At 35.6% G+C, this 26,336-nt stretch overlaps 1 protein-coding gene across 5 annotated transcripts in view; it reads right to left on the reverse strand.

Annotated features, from left to right (window-relative positions):
- Positions 1-3,009: 3,009 nt before the first annotated feature.
- The window catches only part of LOC135207926 (terminal nucleotidyltransferase 5C-like), a 775,982-nt gene continuing 752,655 nt past the window's right edge, over positions 3,010-26,336 (reverse strand). For all 5 annotated transcript variants that reach the window (XM_064239879.1, XM_064239878.1, XM_064239881.1 and 2 more), the window contains one exon: positions 3,010-9,009. The gene's annotated coding sequence lies outside the window, so the exon portion shown is untranslated. The remainder of the gene's footprint in view (positions 9,010-26,336) is intronic.

The following is a 26,336-nucleotide window of genomic DNA, read 5'->3' on the forward strand; positions in this document are numbered from 1 at the left end:
GAGCTTCTTAGAGACTTTTCAAATAGTACTTCATAAATGGAGCGCAGTTTCACTTCCATGTAAGTTGTTGGCAGTTCACCAAGAATTTTCACAAAATTAAGAACAAATTCACGGGGTTTATTGCCATTGGCAAGTTCAGGGAGGTAACCGTAAAATATGTTGATAAAATATTTCATCAGTAATGGCGTAGATTTTTAATTTAGGATAAGAGGGCCATATTGAAAAAGTATCAGATTCAAAAGTGACGTCACTATGTCTGTAGGATGCTACAGCTCACCCACACCCCAGTTCCCTAATCACTAAGGTTTATACAGCTGCGGGCCTTTTTTTTTTTTTTTTTTACGGTATTAGGTGTTGGCTAGCGATTCGCTGATATTTTAAAAAATCAGAACCCTTTTTAAACCCTTTGTGCTTCATTTGAATTTCTGAAGTGTCTTAAGTTTTTCCATTTCACTGAATTGAAATTAAAAGTTCTGACATTTTTCCAGGAATGCTTCTAGCGACTCTGGATTTCCAGTAACCTGTCAAAGTGCCATGATTTTCAACAACTGCATTTTCAAGTATGATAAAATATGAACGAGTAAGTTTCATAGGTTCACGCAGAACACCTCTATTTATCCTTCGTCGTTGTTTAAGAGTAGGGTAAGTGGCAGAGAATTTTTGGCAACGACAACTTCTGTCTTGTACTGTCGTTTCATCTTGTGATCACATATTTATTCCATAAACTACAGTTGCATCATCTGCCTTCATCGCAACTTAGCATCCATATAGTAAAATAATTAAATTAAAATTTACACTAGACCAATGTCTTTATAAAATTTATGTCTCCAGCTTAAATGTTACGCACATATGAATGCTAAATTGCTGTTGAGGGAACCCAAGTAACTTAATGCTTTGTTCATATAGGCTCCGTATCCCTTTCTAGGTTATTGTTACGTATAAGTTTGGTCGAGCTCACTTCCTCAACCCCTTTCATACCTATAAGAGTAGACAGGTTAAATTTCATCTCTCCCATTCATGGACACGGTTGTTCACCACCCTAGGGGTACAAAACGTTGTATTTTCCTTCATAGAATGTTGCTTAAGACCCGTATTCTAACGTCTCTCTTTCTCACATTTGCCTAACATATTCATATTAAGATTTCTGTCTCTTTGCAGATATGAAATCAAGGTGTGCCTATTTCATTAGTAATTCTTAATTTTTATTTGGCTCTTACTGAACTTTAATCTACACTTGATCGGCCCTCCGTTTCATACATACTGGCATTTAGCAGTCCTTCAGTTTTCCTTAAAAATGATTATGTATTTTCGATGCCTTTCCCAGGATTTCTTCGTCCCATGCATAGTAACTGCCGTTTCAAAGAAGAAAATTCCCTTCCCCCCTTTCTCTCTTGGTGCAGGCATAAAGGCAAAGAGATTCTTGTTTGTATGTGCACTTTCCACTCGAAAAGTCAATAGAGTCAAGTGTGGACCTGTCGAAAGGCTTCTGTACGTGAGTTTAATTTTTTTTTTTTCAATATGTTTGCATCATTAGTTTAACCTTATCCCTTTTGTCAGGCCGTTCAGCTAGTCTCGGCAAAAGCACGATGTTACTCCCCACTAAGAACGGCGTATAGTTAGACTTGATTTTAATGTTCAAGCTATGAAAATGCCTGTATTAAACTTTCTCCTAATTCTTTGGTTTTTGAAAAGCTTTCCTTTTGAGGTTTGAAAGTCACCAAAGTCTTTGAATTATGTCTCCAAAGTTGTCAAGTCCCCTATTTCCCCGCAGTCTCTTAGAATTTTCATCAAATCGAGCACCGTGTACCTTGCTGTCCTGAACATGTGTACTACATTTCATATGTACTTTAGAGCGAATTCCCCACTATACTCTTGCAGCATTTATTTTACTTCTACCGGATACATAGCTTTTTCATTGTTACCTTTTTTATTTTTACTGTAGGTGGTCTAGTTTGAATCTGTTCTTCTTCTTCATCTTTAAATATTGCAAGTCTCCAGCCTAACACCCCCAATAGCATTTTCCAAGGATTCCCTTTCGGTTCGCCCTCACTATTGTAATAAACAGACTTGCTGATTTAATGGGCAGCAGTACTAAGTTCACTTGATTTGCTTGTTTCTGTATTTGGTACTTTACCTTTGATAAGTAACGTGCCTAAGTTGTCTATCTTTCATGAATCGGTCTGAATATGATACTTAAAAGGAAATTTTTTTTTCTTGTCCATCTGTACCTTGGTCAGCTACTCTGATGAATCTCCAGCCGATTGTCTAATGCTTTTATTAATTTTTTTTTAAGAAGCGTAACTGACAAAGTACTTAGTTAATTGCATATACTATTTTGATTATAGTGAGGTTTCTATATTGAAAATCATTGGCCTTGACATATGCCTCCCTGTTGTTAGTAAGATCTTTGTCAAATGTTTTTTATATTCTATTGTACTTTGTACATCCGATTCCACCAGTGTCTTGAATGCCAGTCTGCATTCTTTAATTGATTTGTACCCTCATCACACAAGTTTACTTGTTTTGGATTCTCGTTATATTAGTTTAGCTTGCAGCAAGCTGCCTCTGATAACAGTAATTTGTTTGTCTCTGCATTTACCTGAAAATGTCACTTCATCAGTTTATAGCCAAACTGTTTGATATAGAAACTTCAGTCTTGCTTAGCTTGGGATTTTTCCGGTATTCCTTCAAGATTTTTTAAAACTAAATCTTTTTGAGAGAAACCATGCATTGTACTGTATTTGTGGGACGTTCTCAGATTAAGTAACATTTTCTCTTTTTTTATCATGCCATTTTTGTTCAACGGTATTAGTGTCAAGATTGTTCACTATTTCAGAATGTATGGCAGTAGACTAATACTTTTTAACTCCTTAACATCATACCACCACTGGGTGACCGTATTAATACCTCTTATGTGATTAAAGTGTTCTGTAAGAGTTGCACTGACTCCATTTGAGCATAAACACCTTTAATTGCTACCTTATACCTGAAGACCAGGAAAATAAAACATTTAAACATTTTATGATTTTTATTGGATCTTTGTTTTTTTGTTACCGTATAATATATGGCTGTCAGTTGTTGAGTCTGGGGTAAACACACAAAAATAAGTGGATTGACTTTTGGTATAATGCTTATGGATTTTGCATAGCAATCCACTGGCACTTATACAAGAGAGTGAATTACTTCACCAAAACAGTTCTCGAAATAAATGATCACATCAAACTAAAGCGAGCTTAGGAAACACAACCTTTTTCTTCATAATAATGATACAGTTGTAAAAATCACAGGTAAAAGCTTCATTTCATAATAAAAAAAAATGGCGTGTGTTTACTTGAACCTGACAGCCTCATGTATGTCATCATTACATCCCCATCAAAACACATACAGGATTTTCTAATACCCTATATGCCCTCAAGTAAAGCAAAAATAGAGCAATGTAATTTTCTAACTTTTTTGTATTTATGATTTTAAAGCATTTTTTTTTACATTATACTAACAGTTTTACATAGCATTTATATCCAGAATACAAGATGGTTATGGTGAGAAATTTGAACATCCTGAGATTAAGACACCTGTCCAGCTTGAACTTCAGACTTCACATACCAGATAATAATAATCAACAGTAAGGCTTTTAAGAATAGATTTGACACACCAGCATTATTATAATTAATATACTTTCATTATATAATATAATTCACTTTTAAAATGTAACAGCCATTACAACTTTTCAATCCCAGACCTAACTTGCATAAGGAAAAACTGTCAAAACTGATAGACAGCATGGAAACAAAGAGATTTACTGGGAGCCTCATTTAAAAGCAGTCTCATCCAAGCTAGACAATTTGTCTTCTGATGTATGGCAGAAATCAACACATCATGGCAGACTGTTCAGAACAGTGAGCAGCAATGGCACTCAGCCAGGTAAGAAGTGGGTTTCAGCTTACTCCTCCTCCACTCTCTACTACAGCAGTACTAGACAAACTTCTTTATTCAATACAATTATCTCTTGACATAGAGGGACTCTTAAATAAATTGACAGATTCAGAAATCCCCTCTTCAGGAACATAACTAAATCCACACACATGTATATATATTTAAATGACCCACAAATACCTGTCACCACAGGCCTGCTTTAACTCGTGCTGCCACGGCCTGCTACTGCCACTACTACTGATGGTTGGCACTGGAGACAGGGAAGGGCAGTTGCTTGCCTATACATACGGTATATACAGCATACAGTATACAGTATATCTAAGAAATCCAACATCGCCCATTTTGAACCTTCTGAAGCTTATTAGGGCGATTGTGCAAAACCTATTATAGGGTTCACATTTAACAGTAAAATCCTGTCAATGGCATGCAACAACCTTCCAAAAGGAAAGTGAACTATCATCTAAGACGTTTAAATTGTAGTAGTAGTAGATGAGGACAACAAGATATTCCACAGAGGGTCTTCAGTCGGAGTGTGTGGTGAGAGTATGCTTAATTGAACAGTGTAAACAATTAAGTGTAAAAGTGTTAATTTTACATATGTACACAAGTGAAGATTACACATTCTATGACTCATGCCCTCACCACACATTAATGCTCCGTCATCTTTGCATAATATTGGAAACCTTGCTTCAAAATTCTGTAGCAGCCCTAGTTTTTACATGATGATCCTTATATATACCAGTGATTCCTATCCTTTTCCCTATTCATGTTCCAGGAGAACTACATTCAGATTCTCTGAGTCACTGAGCTTCTTCTGAAGTGTTAAAAAGAACCATTTAATAGTCTCGACTTCTACCTTTGGTCGACTTATACAACTGATGACATCACCAGATAAGATCAAGCTAAATGTACTTCACTCCTGGTACACATCAGGGAAAAGAACAAGGTAATGGGATTTTCACTTGGCAATTTGTGTGGCACCTTCATTCATCAATCAACCTGCTGAACACTGAACTAAACATTTTTAAGGCATGCCAAATGACGTTTGATAAAAAAGAACAAAAAAGTAATAAAAGCTTTTCAAACTTTTTGGTCCCTATTTTATAAAGTTACATTATGCATCACATCTGCACTCAAAAGAAAGGCAATTAGATATAAATTCTGGAAAAAGCTAATTATGAAACATGAGCAAAACCATAAGGTTGAGTATATTTAACAAATAAATAAAATACCCTACCCTAACAGCCATTGCCGAGAACACAGCACACCAACAATAACTGGCGTTTTATATTCTAGGAAAACAGCATCAAATATACGTGTACGTGTATATAAACAGAATGGAAGGATGATATTTTTTTTTTATTTTTTCATTTAATTGTTTGGCCTTAATATACTCAAAAATAATCATTGTCTGCCCTGGCTGCATAAAAAGTTGTTATTTTCTATTGTTATATATTTACAATGTATATATATAATTACATATATATTTCCTCTTTACTATACACCCTGTGGTTCCACTTCTTTGTACAATATACTTCATTGAACTCGCACGTCTTCAGTTCTTAAGACATGACTTTTTTCGAAATCAATACATCAATTTCAAAAGTTTTCCATTCTGCAAATTTAAGAAAATCAACAATCTACAAATTTCATATTTAACCATTTTCGTGCAGCTTAATCGACACCACGAATGATATTTACACTTTTAATAATACTGATGCCTACAGGCCTGACTGCAGTTCAGCCAGAAAAAGTAAAATTTAAGAATCCTAAAAAAAGAAAAAATAACCCTGATGCCGATATAATATTTACCTGTAAACAAAACACTTCAAGAAAAAGAAACCCACAGGTAACACATCTGAAGAAAATAATTCATAGAAAAAAATATACATATTCCTTAGTCGTCTGGCTGTTGAGGCACCAGTTAAGTTTGAAAGGCTGAAGATAATTTTAAAAACTGAAATCCATATAAAAATAAGATGAAAAAGTGCTTAACTGCATTTATCAATGGAACACACTGATATAAGTTCCAACAGTATAAAAATGATATGGTTTTGAATGAAATGAAGGCGAGATGAATAAAAATGAATTACAAGAAACCCATTACGATATTGAGGAAACAATCCAATATATCGATTCTTGTTTGAGATCTACAAAACATGTGACGGAAGCTTACAAAAAAAATATATAAAAGAAAATGGGGGTACTGATAAGTACCAAACTCCTACGGTGGTAACTATACTGCTTCGCTCCCTCACTATACCAACCGCTACTCTTGGAAATCCTTGTAAGCTTATACTGTGGGGAGACAGGAGCCTATTTCTTTTCGAGTAGAGCACTAAAGAATAAAAGTTCTACTGAATGTATATGTAATATTAAAAAGTTTAAATATCTAATGTTTTGCAATCACTTTGCTAAGGTGATACCACAAGTGCTCAGTAGTGTGCCTATTTTCTTCCCAAATTCATTCGACAGGCGAGGTTAAGGTAACCGTTTGGAGCGGGGAAAAAATGCTTTTCTCTCCGTACACAAACTACTTAAACTTCACTGTCATTTCACTGGGACACACTTATTCATTTCTAGTGTCCCATAGTCTCCTAAAGCAACACCATTAGGCTTAAAAATGACTGAAAAATAAAATAAACGAAAAGTACGTATATGCCATTACCTCGCTTCACAAAGATGCAAACGACAAGGACGAGAGGGAAGCATCAAGTCACATCGATAGTGAAGTTCTAAGACATGAAATAAGGGCCGAGAGAAGACTTACTCGTGTTTTATGAAAGCTTACTTCGATTGTTACGGCCGTTGTTATATAAGAGGATTTACAAGTATACTCATTCCACTCTCATCCTCGACCTTCGCATCCTCCTTGCGAGGAGATTGCATTCTGGCGTTTTGCATGGGGGCATGCGGGACATCGAGCATGAAATCTTCAACGATACTAGTAGTAAAAGGGGCTGCCTTCTTTAATGGTATTTTTGTTGTACTCGTTTAAGTTAGGAAAAATTGCAACTGCGGAACTTTGAACGAGACAAAAATTTGCAACTGCGGAACTTGGAACATTACATCCATCGAATTGCTACACATGAAAAAAAAGCGACTTTTCAAAGAAAATCGACCCACAAAGGTTATCACAGAAATGGTGCAAGCCTATACCAATTGTACAGCTATAATATGATGTAGTTCCCCCTCATTTGGACGCACTGCATTTTCTATCAACGCATGGGAGTAGGGAAAACTAAATACAGTACAGTATGTTTCTTCTTTCCTTTAAATAAAGGTGAAATTATTTAACGAATCACTCACTTTAGCAACAACGAACCACTGAATGAAATTATTACAGCATCTATAAAGATGTCATGCCCACCGACCCACCATCATTTGTGCAGATAGAAAAATACTTCGAAAAAGTGAATTCCAAAATAGCATTTTTAGTATTTAATTATATTTAATCATTATAGTATATCACTAAGAAAGCAGACTATTTATGCTTGCTATTTTAACTCTGGGAGTTATTATTATTCACACTCCTTGACGCTTTCCTTCTAATTAATATGTAGTCCCGCTGAGAGAAATCAAGACCTATACAGGTATCGCAACACAAACGATTTTTGTAGTAACTACTAACTATGCACTAGCTTCATCCACAGTAAAGGTTTTATTATCACATTTAGAGGAATATAACTGCAACATTTTTTAAAACATCTGATCCACACCACACCACTAGTATTTAACTTTCATTCAACAGTTATACAAGATTGACTTAAGTCTATACATCGCATGAATAAAATGGTCGAAATGTTTATTTAGAGCTAATGTTGATCAATGAACTGGATGGCTACAAAAAGAGACATTTGCAGCAGCAAACTCACACACTCCTACAACTTTGTACCTTCGTGAAATGGGCAAGTTAAGCCCGTGGACTTTTTAAAAAAGATATACATACCATTGCCGAAGCTAGTACTTTCTACCTATCCCTTGCCAGACAAGATTTATATGCATGACTAAATTATGTATTCTACGTACATCTTTCACACGTACAGGTAGATATAAAGACATTGACATCTGTTAGCCTTACAGTGAGCCTAGCTTTGTGACACAGCTGGTTTTGCTCGCCAGGGTGAAAAGGTTCAGGTACTAGATTTTTTTCTCACCTCGTCAGTCACTCGCCCAAAAAATGCCTACCGTGCCTGCCTTTCCTTCTTTCTCTTAAATAAATAGGAGTGAACAGAAAATAAATCAAGCCTACAAGCCTTATTTATGTGTAATCTTCAACCCAAGGTTGCCTCTGGCCAACAATCGTCTCTGTATATAAACTGTCAACAACAAAGAAAGGACGCCCATATTCGAACTTGCATTGGCCTGTTAATAGTGTTATGAAACTATTCTCCATCACCAAGTTGAAATTAAGTACTATCGCATCTAACACCTTACACAATGTAAGATTTCAAAACCTACAGAGGACAGCTGAAACGATGACGAAACTGATGTTTCGAAGTTGGACAGAAAAACAAAAAGCACCATACGAAAATCTACTTCTATCATGAGCTGGTGTTAAATGAAGCAAATTTCCGTCATCATGAATATGCTGTCTAAGTATAACCACCATATGTACAATACAAAGGAGGGAGGACGTTCAGGGAAATTCCTCACTTCTTCTCCTACGTGGAGTTGGGAGAGGCGATAACAGGGAAAAGAAGAGAAATGAAGACGGGGGGAGCATTCACAATGTGAACTTTTTATCTGCCATGCAGATAAAAAAATAAAAAGTTTCACCTAATGTCTGCTCTTAGTGATGGAAACAGTTCGTGTGGAATGATTATGATGTCGAGATGTATGGCCAGTCTTACAAATCGTCACTATGAACCTAACCCAATTAAGAAATAAACAAATCATTACATATTATACCATACACGTAGACCCACTACAATCAGTTTTTCGCTCTTGTTCGCTCACTGAAGTTCATTTGACGTTTTGACGTCACCTCGATGCGTCGAAGGTCCACTTACTCTGTTCGACTCGTTTCAGAGAAATATAATCTTCCAAGACTCCAGAGGTCAAGCAAACTAGAACCTGAAATATAAGAGAGAACTGTCAAAATACAGAAAGAGATGGATACATACAAAATCACAAATTTCTTAGTACCTACTAATTATAAAAGTTGTGAAAAGTCTGCAATCTAAATACCAATAAAGAGGAATAAAGTTAGAAATTTTACGGCTCTAAACTTTTAAAGCTCAAGCTCTCTTGATTTTAGGCATTTCAAACTATATTAAAAAAAATTATTTGAACTACTAATGACTTTTCTACTCAAGGGGGAAAGTTTCTTCAGAAAAACATCTATCGACAACTCACTCAAAACGGCAGTTATGAAAAGCTAATGTCAAAGGAATTACTTTTAAGTGGCACAAAATGGGAAGTTTCTTATGGTATCAAGATCACTTTTCTTTATGCCTTTTTCAAACTAAATGCATATAATTTTTAGCTTATATAAGATTCACGTATGCCATACTCCCTTTACTCCAAAAGGATTCACACAGAAATAATAATGACACACACACACACACACACACGTATCCCTAACACCAATTACTCTTCGCTTAGCTTTCTTACCAACACCATTGCACATCCAGCTTGGGGGGAAGGGATCTCTCCACACACCACATGCACCACTTTCTCTGGCGACAGATTTACCACCAGGAAGCAGCAATTGTGTACATAAGTGATGGTGAATCCATTGTCAGCTGTTCTGCCACAGTGGAAGTTTAGGAAAACCCTAATCATCATCTTTATACTTCGCAACTAAAACACAAATTGCCCCAATCTAATATTCAGTACAAATTCTAGACCACTCTACACTGCCTACAATCGACAACCATGAAGCCCTAGAGCATAACAATTCTACACTCAGCGGAACAAGAGATTTTAAAATGATTGAAAACCACCATATAAATTAAAATTCCGAATTCAATATCCATCCCAAATAAAATTCATTTCATAACCGACAATCAATTTGAAATCAATGTCTACTAAGTAATCCTTACATTTTAGAATTTCCACAAACTGCACACTGAGAAAGTTGGTCATGGCAATTTGCTGACTCAGTCCCCCATTTAACAGGCACATAATGGTCGAAACCCCCTTTCTTTTTTCAAGTGTGTTTGTAGCATTATACTGTAAATTTGCTGAACCCTCAACTAAAGTATCACACTGAATAAAACTAATGACTACATTAAACTAAATAATTTCTAAAAGAACCATACTTTAACCTTTAGATATTTTATAGGCAGATTCAATAAGAACACAGGTTCTGTATATATAATATAAAAGTTTCTCAAGTCCGGACAGGCTCCTTACAGCAGTAAAGCAACAGAGGAAGAGAGGGTAGTATTAATATCCAAAAAACCCGTTCAATCTGCTGAAGGTATATATAATATTAAAATTTATAAAATATTATTATATATTATAATATAATATATATAGATATATATATAATATAATATATTAATCATATAATATATATATATATATAGTATATAATATAGAGGTATATTATATAATAGGATTAGATAGTATATGTATTTAAATAATAATTCATATATAGTATATATATATATTTATATATAATATATATATATATCTATATATAGAATATAGTATATATATATATATATATATATATACTATATATATATATATTCTATAATATTAATACATAATATAATATATTAATATATTTTATATATCTTTAATCTATCTATATTTATTTATATTAATATATAATTTATATATAATATATATGATATATATATTTATATATATTATATATATATATATATATATATATATATATATATATATATATTATATATATAATAATATATGTTAATATATATATCTCATATATATATCATATATATATATATATATATATTATATATATATATATATATATATAATCATATATATATATATATATATATCTTAAACTATATATATATATATATATATATATATATATATAATAGATCGTATATATATATATATATATATATATATATATATATATATACACACACACACACTTAACTTTTGATATAACATTATCATACCACTGCGAACACAAGCCATCTGCCACATTAAGATATTCAGGCAAATGGCGTACACGAAGAGTTATTTAACTTTTAACCAACGTCACACACATACAGAAGAGAGAGAGACTTTGTTCAGCAAGTTTCCCAAGCAAAATAATCCCCCCCCCCACACTATTATTAATGGTTGAATAAGTATCCTCCTCCCACTCAAATTCCAAACGGGGCTAATTTCCTTAAGACTTCAAAAGAAAATGTAGATTTGCCGCCACTTAACAAGAGACAAGAAGACAGTGAGGGTAAATCTGTAAAGTGGTGGCCGGAAACAAGTCTTCTTCAAGACTAACTCAAAACCCCGGAAGCACTCTTGTAATAGTATACGGTCATTCAGCATTTGATACGAGGTTCTCTCTCTCTCTCTCTCTCTCTCTCTCTCTCTCTCTCTCTCCGTCCTTTTACAAAGCAAATGTCATTAAGCTTAAGCAACACTGTCCCCTGCTTTCTCTTGACATCACACTGCTCCGAAATAAATCTTGGAAGTGAATAAGGATGTAAAAGTCAATAGTTGAAATGAAAACCAAAGTTAACTATAAGATTAACTCGAAATTTATCTCTGCCAACTCTCAAAATGGAAACAATCATTTCATCCAGCGCTGAATGCCGCACAACCAATAAGGGCCTTTTTACCTCAAGGACTTCCTGGCTCACATCAAACGATACCATGATGCCAGCGAGCACAATGGTCCCTTCTAATGGAAAGGAGTCTTCTTATCAAACTGATGGCGGTTAGCGGTTATCACAGCAACACTTGAACTCTTTTTAAGGCTCCAAATACGATCGTAAACCCTCAGCTCACTTTGCTACTATTATTAACAATGAACTGCAGATCCTACTTATTAAATAGGAAAACTGAATAGGTTTTTCTTTTGTTTTTATTCAAGTAAAGAACGAAATATATATAGATTCCTTACAGAGTTTGGTACGTGATAACTACTCTCCCTGGCTTAATTCATTAATTATATATATATACTATTATATATATATATATATATATATATATATATATATATATATATATATATATATAGTGTGTGTGTGTGTGTTGTAAAACTAAAACGTTGTCGTAAAGTAAGATTCCATAAGGATGGAAGAAATACCCAGCAATGCTTCAGTTGAACTGCAAAATTAGAACTGCCTTGGAAAAGTAAAGCTTCGCTAACAAACGCCACTGAAGGGGGGAGGGGGGGGTCATAAAGCTTTCATAGCTGAAATAACCGTAGAGTGAGATAAGTGCACACATTGTTTATCTAAGTGGCTGCAGGATCGTAAGAATAACTTTACGAGTGATTAGGAAGAAAACAATTCTGACAAGATTTAGGACACATCCAACGTTCCTCTCTCGTCTTAGGCCCAACCAGAATAAGCAATGACGTCTAGCCATCTGAGAAACCTTTCATATGCTACTGAACATTAGGCTGAAAACTTGTCGATGCATTCCTGGTTTAGATATAGAAGCTGAGGACAGCCTTCATTTTCACAATTGCAATGGAGGGGTGAGCTGAACTGTTTTCGAAACATTTTTGTCGTATTATATAAAAATAAATACAACATTTTTGTCGTATTATATAAAAACAAATACTTTAAGTTTTCCTACAGTAAAAATAATAAGGTGTTACAATAATAAACAGTATATGTTCACAAGCGTTAACGCAGCCGGGCCACATTTCTGACTATGGGCAGTCTCGTTACCGAAATGGATAAACAACTCCCACTCCTCAACTCCTACAATAGATTGGGCACCAACAACACGCCAAGACCTTCACTCAACTCTTTTACTCATCCCGCCTCCCACGACACTCCTCCCCTCCCTCCCTCCCTCGTCCACCACCCCCCCTTTTGTCGTTGCTGAAACTCGAGGGCCACCTCTCTCTCTCTCTCTCTCTCTCTCTCTCTCTCTCTCTCTCTCTCTCTCGGGACAGTGTGTGAGTCTGCTAAGGTCATCTGACAAGTCGCAACGTCCCCTGCGTTGTTTCGAGGTCATGCCAATAATCAAGTTTGTTATTTATAAAGAAAATTTATTTCATGCCAAAAGAGACTTCTAAATCTGTAACCCTTACAGAATGTCGGCTTTAGAATATGTCGTGAGAAGGGCACGAGGAACGTGGGGTTTTAGTGGTGATGGTAAAAGGCTGAGGAGGTGAGAGGTTGAGGGGGGCCGGGTGGGTTGAGTGAAGGGGAATGTTAGTAGTGATGAGGTGGAAGTGACTAAGGTAATAGTGGGTGGTAAGGTTGGTAACCTAGGCTGCCACAGAGTCAAGGTCGCCTTGGTAAAAGGTAACAATGTGTGGAAGTGGCTCTCTTGAGGTGGAAGGGAAAGGAGGGGGAGATCATACACCACCGTTCTGACGAGAAGTGAATAGGAATGGTTATGAGGCCACCTAATTAGGACGACTGGCGTGAAAAAAGCCACGCAGAAAATCGACTGAGATAAATACTATTGTTTAGCCCCGTATAATGGAACCACGAATCAATGAGAACTTAATATCTTAAATTCTTCATATCCGGCAGATTGAAAAACACAAGTAATCTAGCATTTCTTTGCCACTGCATTAGCCAAGATGATTACGAGGTGTACCTTAAATATTGTACAATCTAGTTTAAAGTCTCTTTATTATGTTAATATTTATAATCACTAAACCATATTAAGAAGTTTAAAATCCACAAAAAAAAATTTTTCGCTACATATAGAATTTCACTATACTTCAATATATTTCACAGAGCGAATAATTCCTATAAGATCGGTTGCGAGAGAGAGAGAGAGAGAGAGAGAGAGAGAGAGAGAGAGAGAGAGAGAGAGAGAGAAACCTGAAAAATGCTGGGAGATAAGACGAAAATGTAGGATTATCTCATGCAGGATAATCGAATAAGTATATCCGCTCACATAGGCATTCCTTGGTTTCCAGAGATATGGCAAGGGTGGAATTTTTTCTTACTAGTTACCAATGAATGTGCTGTTGTGACTATTTCCTTTAAGGTATACTTTGTTTTGACCAAGTTTCACGTTTCATAATTACCTATCAAATGAATTATCCACCCACAATTGTTTTCTACAGCCACCCCTCCCCTCTCCAACAACCATCCTATAAGTTCTATAAACTATTCAACTAATTTATGGTACAATTACTTTCAACTTCAACAGGACTAGAAACCAATTACGATTACAGAGTTGGTTTGATTTACTTATGTGATCACACCCGGTCTTTTAATATTTTAAGTTATTCAACCGACAAAAATAATAATTCCTGCAGTCGCAAGTGAAACAACTTCAGCAATCCTTCAATAATGGTTATTCCTGAAACTTTTTTTTATTTTAAGGCAACTTTCCTACAGGATTAAACTAGTTACATTATTACAGATGTTACAGTTTCAATAACCTTACGATCTCAGTGTGTGTTACTTTTTCCTCTATTAAACACTTGCTATACTAAAATTACAAAGTTCTTAATATTGAACGTAATCTTTACACATTCTGTACATGGATACGATAAACACGAGTTTCTTCACCATGTGGAAACTGTTTTGCTTGGAACAACAAAAGCACCGATCGAGGTCAACTGGAAAACAAGGAAGAAGCTACAGAGAAACCAGTGGGCATCAGTATGGCTTCCTCACGCACACCCGCCATTTATATCTAACCTCTGATGGACGTAAGTTTTGTTTCGTTGATCTATTTCAACAGCTTATATCTGTCAAAAATAACCCGGCCTAAGATGAGGAAAGGAACTGTAGTGGAAGTTTGTGTTTACTTGTAAAATTCTAAAATCCCCTATAAAGCTGTCGAAAATACGCGCGCCAAGATCGGCAGGTTGTGGCCAGGAGAAAGAGAAAAATCAGCGCAGATCTAATTAGCCATTTAAATCTTTACCCTGGCGTTAATCCCTTGTCTATGGTATTGTTTACACTTTGGCTTTCCGTACTGTCCTCTCACAATGACAGCTTAAGCGCGATTGTTCCTAAAGCAGCTAGGATGGTTTATGATTAGGTCAGGAAAGTGACCGCTGACCTTGTAAATACCCTTTACCGACCACGTGTCGCGCAAACCCAAGGAGGATTCAGGTTTAGCAAGGCAGGTTAAAAAAAAAAAAAAAAAAAAAAAAAAAAAGTCATTTATGTTTTCATGGAAAAAGTTTCCAATGAAACTATAAATTAAATGTGTTATACTTTCGAAAATTTTCACTTGACCAAGTTCTGCAAGCCCATATTTTATCATGTCTGTCAACATGCGATCTTAAGTTTGTTTGACAGACTAAGAACTAAAAAGTTTAAAAAAATATTAGCTGGGTTGATCAAACGGTATTGCACGAAGGCTGAAGCCCCTTCATAAACTGTTGAATACTCGTTATATGGCTGTGGGAAGCCACAATGAAAATATCAAAACCACAGGATTCCTCCTTTCCATTATGAGAATCGTACATTGAACAGTTTTTATTTCCAGGGAAAGTAAATCTCACAATAGTCGGAATGTATTCCCAATCCCACACAAACCACAACAAAAGATCCCAAACCCCTCCCACACCCAAACGCAAGCTTTCTTTTGTAATTACAGGCAGCAGTGCGGCATAGTTTTCACTTTTTTTTCACTTAAGTCATTTTTCATCCCCAACCCTAAGGCGAGAGTGACAAAATGAGATATACATTTGCGACAGGGAAAGCAAAGAACACTTAACACTGACGAGACCAATTGCCAAGTTTGAGAGCTCAGCAACTAAAAGTGCTTGACATTTTTAAAACGAAAACGTTAAAAATCCATTTTAGGCTTAAGAAAATGTTCGCTACTCGCCAAGTGAGCATTAACATAAGTGGTTGCCACAGGCACTGAGCTTTTTATTATTATTATTATTATATTCCATGGATCTTTAGTCACTGGCAACTGTCAAAAAATAAAACTTTACTTGTCCACATACAAAAAGTTGTCCATTATCTATAATATTAACTATATATAATTATATATATAGAATATATTATATAGATATATATAATATAAATATATAAATATATATATAATATATATATTATATATATAATAAATAAATATTATATATAGATTATATATATTATAATAATAATATATAATATATATATATATATATATATATAATAAAACAATAATATATATATATATATATATATTATATATATATTAATAAAATAAAATATATATATATATAATATATATATATATAAATAAATATATATATAATATATTATATATATAATTATATATATAATAATATATATATTATATATATATATTATAGATTATATAATATTAATTATATTATATATATATATAATTAATATAATAAATCTATATATATATAATATATATATATATAATATATATAATATATATATATATTATATTTAATTATATATATATATATATTATATATATATATATATATATTATATAATATTATATTATAATATATATATATAATATATATATCAATTATATTATTATATATATTTATATATATATATTATTTTATATATATTTTTATAAAATATATTATAATTAATATATAATAATATATTATATATTATATATATTTATATATTATATATATATTATATTATTATTTATTATATTATATAATATATATATATAATATATATTTATTAGTATTATTATTATATTAATAATTATATTATTATATTAATTAATTTATTTATATTATATAATATTTTATAATTATTAATATATAATATATTATATATATATATATATATATATATAATATTTATAATTATAATTAATATTTAATATATATATATATATAATTATATATATATAATAATATATATATTATAATATTATATATATATTATATATTAATATATAATATATATATTATATATATTATTATATTATATAATCTATATTAATTATATTTATATATATATATATATATTATATATTATATATATAAAAAAATATTTATAATATTAATTATTATATATTTATATATATTTATTATTATATATATATATAATATTATATATATATATTATATAATTATTATTATATATATAATATATATATATATATTATTAATATATTATAATATTATTATAATATTATATATATATATAATTATTAATATATATATATATTATTATTATATTATATTATTATAAATATATATTATTATAATTATATATTATATATATTATATATATTATATATATATATTAATATATATATAATATATATATATATTAAATATTAAATATATATATATATAAAGGGTCAAATACTATTTCATGCTAAATTAGAGAGTTAAAAATCCGAAAGTTAAAAAAGAAATACATCTCGAGGGAAAAAAACGGTCCAGCATTTTTACACGACTAAAGAAATCAGCTTTCTTTAAGACAACAGTTTCCACTCCAGTTACTCCAATCGGCCATCTGCAGGCCGTTCTCGTTTTATCGGTAATTAACTCTTCCTCGCTCCCATGACGTTAATAAATCATCAACTCGTGACGAACTTTGTTTTTTTTTTTTAAATAATCAGAATTTCTTATGGACTAAAAAGTTCAAATTGCATAGTTACATGAGCATATCAAGCATCATATGAGAGAGAGAGAGAGAGAGAGAGAGAGAGAGAGAGGGAAGAGGGAGGGGAGGAACGAGAGAGAGAGAGAGAGAGAGAGATATTCCCAAACACTAATACCGGAACCTGGCCCATTTCATAGCACAGAGTTTCACGTGCGCGCACTTTTACTTTTCACGTACAAGGTGGAGCTCATTAGCAAGTTGTTGACTTCGCCGTTAACTACTGAGCGTGTCTCAGATCCAAGGAAACCTCTGGGATTTTTCAAGTTTCTAATACGGACATTACTTTCAGAATATTATGCGGACTGAAATTCTGAACTTAAGTCATATACGATCTATGATCTGGAAGGCATTTACAGAGATTTTAATGATAACCGATACAAAATCAAAAGGCATTCATGACAGTCATGCAAGGAGATTAAAGGTATTAATGACAGTCCAGTCAGGTCTTAATGAGCTGAAAGTCAGGGAAGATGATTCAGAAAAATCACACAGCCCGGCACGTTAATTTTTAACTCTGGCGAGCTGTTAACTGAAATTTAACAGGCCGCCATATAGCATAACTTAGTAAAATTTATGTGACAAACGTACCATGCTAAACGGTACTCCATTTACCAAAGCAACCTTAACAATCGTGACATTTTTTCTTCTTGGGAGGGGAGGGGGGGGGGGAGACTTGCCACCCCATTTTGCCGAATAGTGAGTTAATCCCCCCCTCCGCCCTCCCTTAAAAAAAAAACTAGAAACTTAAAAACTGATTTTTGCATAGTCACTGACTATCAGTTATTTAACAAAATTCTCCAACACCAGAAAAAAAAATCTCCGGCACTCTGAAAAGACCCACATTCTTCATTTAACTAACTTATATACCGTCATGACTTCCAAAAGCAAGATTCTACAGAACACAAAGACACCATGAGCAGAAGGAAATAAAGAGAGACAATCGGCAAAATAACATAAAAAAACCTCTTGAATTCCTTAGGGATGTTGCAAGAATTCTATGACCTAGTGCTTTCTCAAGTGACAGGTGGATGGGTTAGTGTCTTCCCACGCTGAGTCAGACTGAAGGGCACATAACGCGCTGGAGGGACCTTGCAAGGCAAGTATGGAGATAATTGCTTTGAATTCGGTTCCATTAGGAAGAAAAGGTTAATTACCACTGGTCCGTAAGAATTAATATAAAGTATAAGGGGGTGCAAGAGGGTAAAAATTCTTATATCAAAACTCCAAATATCTCCTCTAACCTATACAACGTTAAGTTTTGTTGAAGAAAAACTTCAATTAGCTTTCTTTAAACACGGGAGCATTAAGAAGCTGACAAACTTCGCGAAAACCAAAAATAAAATCGTTTTACTCCGCTTGCACGCACGTCAGAATATGAATGGAACCAACGTCAGCGTTTAGTACAAATCTAACGCCAGAGGTATCTTGAAAGACTTCCAGATTACCCTGACACTTCATGGACGATTAGGAATAAATATTCATGACCAAATTCACTATTAACAGCGTCAATTGAACAAAACTTAAGCAAGTGGGTATTGACTACATTGTTTGACTTCAGAATTAAAATGATTCAACGCTGTCAACCTACCAACCTGAAACGTTCCTAAGTCTCACTGATTCTTCATTCTTGCATGTCATCAATAACAAGAAAGCCACTAGGTGTGTGTGTGTGTGTGTGTTCTGAGTCAACCACCATGACGTCACAGAAGCCGTATATACTTGAGCCGACCAAGCTAAACATCTACTTGGGCTTTAAATAACTTGCTGATAGCTTGAAAATCTCGATGATCGCATGAAATCTGAACGATTTGACATACTTCAACAAACTTCAAAAATTAAGAGATATAAGATACCCCACACTAACAGAAGCGCCACAGACATCTGTGAGAGATGTCATTCACTCTTATCTGACAGATAGTTGAATCTTAAACTAAGATTGTTTTTGTAAAGCCTCTCCAATTTTCAAATTAAAGCAGAAGTCATTATGAATAGTCACATTTTATATTTTCTGATTTCCTACTAGTTCAGTTTAAAGTTAACGAACTTCGTACAACAATAAGAAATTTATCTGCACTGCGCTAAAGAAACTGTTGATAATTTTATATGAACTTTATATCTGCACTTCGCTGAAGAAACCATCTATAATCCAAGGTTAAGAAAAAAATAGAGGCCAGGAAAATGGGTGGAAATAATGATAATAACCAATTGTATAAAGCGATTGTGCAAATTTTCTGACAACGTTCTTTACTGATATAAGTTATAAAACTATTAACAATGACTACGAACCTTTGTAAGAACTCGCGAGATTAATTATAACTGCGTAGGAGCCAATCCTGCACTACGCCACGACGACATCGTAGCAGCGGTATCGAATACCAGAAAGCCCCACGTGCTTATATTATAGGCTGCCCTCTTACCGAGGATGGAACGCCCTTGACACCGTTCCGGTCAAGTCTCAGGTACTACGGACCTTCCTACTATACTCCCCACCAACCACACATACCAGAGATGATGAATATTTAAAAAGAATTGCTTTATATACTTATAAATCTTGTTTCAGTTACGCCCATACACTAAGGCGATTTTGTATTTGAAATGCGTTTAAGGTTATCCACGGAATACAGTAATTCTTGAAAGATTACAATCTACTATACAAAGCCAGAAATGTCACTCGAATCGGACAGTTTTAAATATGTAAATCACTTTTATGGAAAAAAACAGGTGGGCCTGTAAGAAGGGATGCGGGGAGGGGGAGACACCTTTACTTGCATTCCACCAAATTTGGCTGAAATTTAAGATAACTGACGTCACCAAATAAAAAAAGGTGGTCCCTGAACTACGCTTTCCTGATCAAATTGAATTACTTTAAAATTTTAATCACTAAAATGTTCCCACCTCTAAATCAAACTCTTATAATTATCACCCAATTAAGTGTGGATCTTCCAGCTTTCCAGGTGCATAAAGGAACCTATCTCATAATAGCCCAATTCTACCTCCCAGGGAGGGAAAGGGGAGGGAGGTTATGCGAACCCAAACTTGCGTGACTTCCCTTTTTGTATCATTTCTCTCCTCCCACCTCACTTCACATTCTTCCCAAACTTTACGTATTCTAAAAACCAACCATAAGTACTCATTTAGGAACCAAAATCTAACCACCCTATACCAGATTCCGGGAACAGGGAGCTGGGTGTGTTTAAAGATATCACTAGCCTGGCAGATTAAGAAACCTTACAAAAAATAACATATGTTACCAGGTCTAAAATATGAATGACAAAATTATTTTCTAATGGCCGACGACTTACAGATAAACGAAGAGTTTGTAATTTGGAAAATAATCCCACACACACACACACAGAGAGAGAGAGAGAGAGAGAGACGAGAGAGAGAGAGAGAGAGAGAGAGGGGGGGGGGAAAAGGGGGGGGGGGGGGTTTTGGGGGCTGCAGTTTCATGCCTATAGTCAACCTGTTACCTATATGGATGCTCGAGTCATTTCCCATTCACATTCCCACGGGTATCAATAATGTTACCCGCCAAGTGAGCATAAAAGAACCTGTGTGTATTTGACACTCCTCCTAATTATCATTTAACAGCCAAATATAATATATCAGGAAACTTACTTGACCAGAACACTTTTAAAAACTTGAGCGCATCAAGTTAGCGAGTATTATTAATCACTGGCATGATATTCATGTCAAACTAACTTGAATGTCCAGCAACATACATTTCAGTCAAGTGGTTACATACAAACAAAAGCATTCCAAAATACGGCCTCAGCGATCAACACCAGGACTGGAGAAGCCTCACAAGACGAGGAGGACTTTTAACAAAGTGCTAACCGCGCATGCGTCATCGCTGCAACATGATCTCGCCGAATAAAATTTTCTTGAAACGGGAGAATCCCGAGCGTTAATCCTGTCAAAGGAATCGTAGCGAGATGAAGCCCGCCATGTTTTGGTTTTCAAGCAAAGATATCTTGCTTTATAGATTCGGTTACAAAATTAATTCACTCATGTCACTGATACGACCGTAAAGCAAAGCCGCGAGAATCATTAGTAACAAAGCCTTAATTTCACTTCAGTATTACACGGTGCGTATGCTTCATTTCAACAGCTTACTTACCCAGCAGCTTACTTATAAAAGCTGCTGCTGTTACTTATAGCACGATCATGAGTTGTGAACAGACACATGGATGATGAACGAAAGGAAACGTGGATAAGACAGGACGAGGGAGTGGATGGGTTGGAGGGAGGTCGGCTGGGTGGATAGATAGGAGGGTAGGAGGACAGTGGTGGACAGGAGTCAAGTAATAGCCTTAGTAAAAGCCAGTCTTTACACGGCGCAGCCTTCCTTCCTTACCAGCCACCACCGTTACCACTTTCATCGTCTTTCGTTATCACTCTCTACTGGGCAAGGTCCAGAGAATGATTACCCTAATACTCGGGATGATACCCGGTTTGTACTCTCACTTTTTGCTCCCGGTTTAGTGCAATACGGACGATCCAATCAAACAGTGGAACCCAACCCTAGCAATCTGCACCTGGATCTTTTTAGGGCTATGAATAAGATCCGAACTATCCATACCAAGACCTAAGTACAATTTGAGTATGAAAAGTATTTGCAGAAAGATTCGGCACCCCCCCCCCCCCACTTCAGATTACCTAAGCGTTTTACTTCTAGATATTCGAAACTATAATTCAAGGGAAATTCTGTGGCGCGAGTCGAGGGAACTGATACTGATGAATTATGTTTACAGAAAACGATCTCTAACGAAATCATACTTCAAACATCGTTAAGTAACACATTAATAACCAAAGAACAATAATTCTTCAACCCTGGCAACAAAATCAGTTTTTCTCTATTGTACTCAGGGTATGAGGTTAGCCACAATTTCGTAACTTTTAACTTTTTTTTTTTATGGAATGTCTATCTATCTTCAAATGATACAGGTACCTTCATCATGTTCTAACGCTTTGAAGTTTAAACCTTTCGACTACTTTTTACATTAATAAGTATATTATGTATAAATACTTTTTGTTTATTCATCGAAGGTCAGGTTACTTGAGGAGCCAGGTTATTCCCAACAACAAATTAGTTTCCCCGCCGTCTCAACAACAAAATCCTGCAGATAAAAACACCGATGTGAGGAGCGACGTCGAGGTGTATTTCGCTCAAGATGCAACTACACCCAGGTCCAGTTTTACCTCATACAGGTGAGACGAGTCCTGACCAGATACCCTTCCAAAAGAAGAAAAAGGGAAAAAAAAAAGAAGAAAAGAAGAAGAAAAAAAAAAAAGAAAACCCACCACTACCGCCCCCTCCCTACAACCATCCCCTTCCCACCTTCCCATCCCTTTGCTTCACCTATAACTGCTGCGATTCCTAGCCCTACCTCCCCCCCTTACGAAGGAAGATCCGTTAGCTGCCGAGGGTATGAGGATAAACGTTAGTCAACTCTCCACTACGGCACACCATACCCACGGGTGGAAATGGCGCGCCATGCCTGCCAATCCTTCCAGGTTACGACCACCTTGCCTAATCCTGTCTTCTCCCCGTCATGGAACTGTTGCTCATCCCTAAGGCTACTACAAAGGGCCAAGGTTCACGACGCCATCATCTTTTTTTCTTTTTTAGTTTTCCCCAAAAAGGCAAAACATTTGGGCCAATCCAGCAACAAAGTCATGTTTCTAACCGGGAATACGACCAGGCGTCATGAACCATTGCAGAATGCAATGCATTGCGGACCGTGATGAAATGTGCCTGAAGAGTTAAAGCTGGTCGCGTTAGACAAGGCCTTACAGGTGGTTTATAATATGGAGTTTTAGTGGAGGCGATAGTTAAGAGGGGGGGAGGTTAAGAAGAGAGAGAGAGAGAGGGGGGGGGGGGGCATTAGACGACTGGCCGACCTTGGAGTAACTGGTCTGGCGGGGAAAAGTGGCTCTCGACTCATACCCCTCCCCACCCCAAACCCGGGGCCCACCCTAACACACACACACACCCGATCCCGCCCCCAAACCCCATTCGTTCGCTCTCCCAATTCTACCTCCATACGGCCCATGCTCTCACCCCACCACCCCCCACAACCTCCCTCGGAATCACGCCACCACTAACCCACTGGCCGAGTCTTCTTTTAAGCCATCGAAATCCCCAAGACTTCCTCGCGCCCACTTATCACAAAAAGGGAAACTATCTTTTAACAGCTATTTATACAGTTCAGTTAATAAACAAAAGCCGAATTGACTTCGATAGTTGGTTTTCATTTACGTTATTTATGTGAATTGCAACGGTTCCTGCCCTTACGAGGTGTGATCAGACTGCGCTCCTGATCTTCAAAAGTTTAATTCAACTTGAAACTCCATCAAATTTACTACCGTTGTCTCAGATGTCGTTGGTCAATTTGCCGAAGAACAGTCATCACAACAATCCTTTCAAGCACCAAAATTATCATCTTAATTTAGAGCAGTTTCCAACAATATATAAAAAAAAATACCCTTCCACGTTTCGCTATCTCGATATTACACGAATCGCCCAAAACCACCCGTTTTGTCGAGTCATTTACTGAGGAAAACTGACCACGACTCGTTTCACCCCGAGGACAATCGAAATGAAGCTCTCGAACAGACAATTACAGCATTACACTTAAATTATTACCCATGGGCAAACAGTTCTAATGATAACACTAACCTAAGGACTTCAAGAAAGGTCGTGAACGCACTCAGTATCCACTTCATACGACCTATCATCATCTATGATCTAAATTCTTCCGTTATAAATTTTATTCTTTATGGATTCAATAGCTTCATATACGTGTGTGTACTTTACGTATTCCTTAAATAATGGGTAAATTAGATTTCTATAAGAAAAAAAAATAAAAAAGTCAACCAACCATTTACCAGTTATGTCAATGGATTTGTCTAATAGCCGCTTGAAACATTACTGAGACAATTAACAGTAAATATCTATGATTTTAATCAAACCTTCGCTAATGCGTAGTTATCGCACATACGAAGTCCATTTACAATCCCCAGCCCAACGTGTTTTGCGAGAAGGAAGACTGTCGGTGGGGGAGGGGGAGGGGGAGAGGAAGGGGTTTACTCTATAGTCCGTAACGTTCAGTTCTTATGGAGGTGGGTCTCTTGATAAACGGAAAATTCAAACCGCAATGAAATAACTATTTTACTTTTCCCTCTGACCAAGGCCACCTGTCACCCGAGACATGAAATCTGAAACTGCTTTTCTGGATTGGAGAGAGAGAGAGAGAGAGAGAGAGAGAGAGAGAGAGAGAGAGAGAGAGAGAGAGAGAGAGAGAGCGCCGCCCGAATTGTTCGGATTTGCGAAGTCGATGACGAAACGTTAATGAGCTATGGACAGTTAGGCGAAATATATTTTCAATCACTGGCCGCTGATCGACTGATAAAAATAAACAGATCCATTTAGTTTATTTTCACAGTTCGTGGGCGGAACTCTTCAATCCATTATCTGACGGTTCCTTGTAAGATTCTCTCGCAAAATATACAGTGATTCACTTACTGAAGAAAGCAATTGCAAGGTAAAATCGTTAAACACCAAGGCATGCACGGCAGATTAACAATATAAAACATAAGCACCATCGTTTCATATTTTGCACTGATGTACAAAAATTACAAGAACCAAACATTTTGTTTTTTCACCAATACTCTGAAAAACTTAAGCAAATAACCCACTCTTTCTAACATCAGGGTTCAAAGCCATCCACGCAATCTCATACGTTACAAAACATTTCCACTTTTCTTCAACAATCGTACTTTCGGCATCAATAACAAACGACTTGGACAAAAAAAAAAATCCAATTCATTTAACCATTAAACAATAAATCACAATCATGGAGCCTGATTGTTCATCCAAGCAAGCAGTTACAAAGCACCAACTCTAAGACATTTTGCGGTCACGAGCGAATTCCCGCGCAGAACAGATATCCACACGTGCAAGAAGAAATTGTATAAAAAGTATTCATACAAAACCGGGGTCGCCGAGAACCAAGGATTATTGCGTTATGGTTACGTAAGAGAACACAGCGATGTTCAACAAAAGCAGGGGACCGGTTGGCATGTGGTTATCGTCCTGTTGGCAGGTGTGCAACAAAGGATTGGAAAATAGGCCTTACAAATGTATTCAAGATCTGTGCATTGAGAGAGAGAGAGAGAGAGAGAGAGAGAGAGAGAGAGAGAGAGAGAGAGAGAGAGAGAGAGAGACTCACTTTTCTATTTTCCAAGTTTCCAACCCTGCATAAATGAATAAATAATCCAATCATTCAAGTGTCAAGCATGTTAAGTCCTTAAAATAATAAATATTCAAGAGCCACGATTCCATTAACAAAAATATTTTAACCAACATTATCAAGTAACTTAAAAACAACCTGACATGATGCATGCGGCAAAAGAATCTCAGAAGGAAAGCCTCCTCGAGTCAGCTGTTTTTAAGTTTACAAATTTATACTTCAAGACTGCCACGGACATTACCTGAGGAGGTGGAGGAGGAGACGATAGGGTTTCGGGTGAGAGCACTAAGAGCTGCTGCAGGTAAGCAGAGAACGGGTGGGGGAGGGTGGGGGTGGAGGAGGTGGGTGGGGACTGAGGAGGGAGGCCAAGCGGAGAGCGAGTTCGAACGTTACCCTTGACATGTAAGTTGAGCATTGGCCGCGTTTTCACTTT

The sequence above is a fragment of the Macrobrachium nipponense genome, chromosome 34, assembly GCF_015104395.2.
Source record: "Macrobrachium nipponense isolate FS-2020 chromosome 34, ASM1510439v2, whole genome shotgun sequence".
Lineage (NCBI taxonomy): Eukaryota > Metazoa > Arthropoda > Malacostraca > Decapoda > Palaemonidae > Macrobrachium > Macrobrachium nipponense.